The sequence below is a fragment of the Carlito syrichta genome, unplaced genomic scaffold, assembly GCF_000164805.1.
Source record: "Carlito syrichta isolate Samal-C Ts95f unplaced genomic scaffold, Tarsius_syrichta-2.0.1 Scaffold316759, whole genome shotgun sequence".
Classification (NCBI taxonomy): Eukaryota; Metazoa; Chordata; class Mammalia; order Primates; family Tarsiidae; genus Carlito; species Carlito syrichta.
This window is the reverse complement of record NW_007260855.1, coordinates 65306-67423: the sequence shown is the minus strand read 5'-3', so window position 1 is coordinate 67423 and position 2118 is coordinate 65306. Positions and strand designations below refer to the sequence as shown.

At 48.3% G+C, this 2118-nt stretch overlaps 1 pseudogene; it reads right to left on the bottom strand.

The window, feature by feature from the left end:
- Positions 1-668: 668 nt before the first annotated feature.
- Positions 669-1548, bottom strand: LOC103277242 (annotated as a pseudogene).
- Between the last annotated feature and the right edge of the window lie 570 nt (positions 1549-2118).

The window sequence follows — 2118 nt, the reverse complement described above, 5'->3', positions numbered from 1 at the left end:
CAACACTTCTCATCTGATATTTTGCCTTTACTTGATGGAAACTGTTGGGGCTATGGATAAACCTAGAACTTGGTTTTATGTGAGCAGTGTAGGTGTGTGCCCTACTCTGCCTTTTTTTTTTTTTTGGTTATTGTTTAAGATAATGTAGAAGAACTAAAATATTCAGTTTTGACCAATTTGCTTTTCAGACTTTTTTTTGTTTTTGAGTTGAGGTCTGACTCTTTTGCTCAGGCTGATCACAGCTCACCGCAGCTCGGCCTCCTGGGCTAAAGTGATCCTTCCTCCTCAGCCAACTGAGTAACTGGGACTAAGGTATGTCCCGCTATGCCTTGCTAATTTTTTTTGATTTTTTTTTTTTTTTTAATAGAGACAAGGTCTCACTATGTTGCCCAGGCAGGTCTTGAGCTTCTGGGCTTAAGCAGTCCTCCTGCCTCAGCCTCCCAAAGTGCAGGGATTACAGATGTGAGTCACTGTGCCTGGCCTGCTTTCCAGATTTTCCCCCTCATACCTTCTTGTCTCTCTTACCATGATTATGGTTATAGTGCTTTGCTGTAGTCTCCCCTCTTACACATGTACTCAGGTTTTTTTTCCTTCATTGATTTCTCTAAGTTTTTTTTTTTTTTTTTTTTTTGGGCTTGGTTCACTTTATTTTTTTTTGTATGAAAACCCTATGTCGTTGCCACCACTGGAGCCTGGGTCCTCTGCGTGGAGACTCTGGTGTGGGTCTTGACGTGATGGTCGGTGAATTCCTGATAAGGAGACTTGGTGAACACCGTCTCTTTCAGAGGTCAGGGGTCAAGTAACTGTAAGTCTTAGAGATGGCATCAAAGGTGGCCTTGGTGAAGTTACCCAGGGTGGCAGTGCAGCCCCTGGCTGAGGTGTAGCAGTCATCAATGCCAGCCATCATGAGCAGTTTTTTAGGCACGGGGACTGAGATGATGCCAGTGCCCCTGGGGTCAGGGATAAGGCGCACCAGGACAGAGCCACAGCGGCCAGACACCTTGCAAGGGACAGTGTGGGGCTTGCCAATCTTGTTCCCCCAGTAGCCTCTCTGCACAGGGACAATGGACAGCTTGGCCAGGATGATGGCCCCCCGAATGGCAGTGGCTACTTCTTTGGAGCACTTAACACCTAGACCGATGTGGCCATTGCAGTCCCCGATGGCAACAAACGCCTTGAACCTAGTCCGCTGGCCAGCACGAGTCTGCTTTTGCACAGGCATGATCTTCAGAACCTCAGCCTTCAGAGAGGCGCAAGGAAGAAGTCGATGATCTCAGACTCCTTGATGGGCAGGGAGAAGAGCTAGATCTCCTCCAGTGACTTGATCTTCATGTCCTTGACCAAGCGGCCCAACTTGGTGATGGGCATCCACTCCTTGTCCTCGGCTTTGCCTCTGCGAGCTCCGCGGCCTCGCCCCCGACCCTGACCCCGGCCGCGACCTCGGCCTCGGAGGCCGCTGCCAAAACCTCCGCGAAAGCCACCGTGGTTTCCCATTCCGGGGCCCCCGGGGCCTCCGGGCCCTCCCGCCGCACTGGCGTCATCCACCATTTGGTGTCCTTTTGGAGAAAAAAAAAGTGTAAGTTTTTTTTTTTTTTACATGGAAAGAGGGTGGAAATGTTATGATTTTTACTCTATACTGTTTTCTGAAAGGGGGGTTTGCTACTTCACAGCACGGCGGCCAGCATGAGTGTGCCAGTTTTGATGTGGTGAAGTTTTAAACAGTTTATCTGCTTGTTTCCACTCCCAGACAGCTGCTCAGGCTCTCCTGTTCTCAGAGCATCACCCCAACATCTTAAGCATATAGATACTTAGACACCATTTGACACCAACTAACAAACTATAAGGAAAGTGACTTATCTTTTTCTTTTCATAGCAAAATATTGGTCAGAAAAATTGACTTCTAAGGAAGCCCAACAATCTCACGCTTTGCAGAGTCCCCAGAGAGTAAATTCCAGTGCTTTGCTGAGAATGCTTTGCTCCGGACGGTTCCTATATGTTCAGTTTAAGCCTGTTGACTTTACACCTCTGTTTGTAGGGTCGTTGTAGCCCTTGGGAAGATAAAAAGTTTCTGTTCCCTTCTGACGTGCAGCAAGGCAAGGCAGTGTGTGTTAAGAGCGT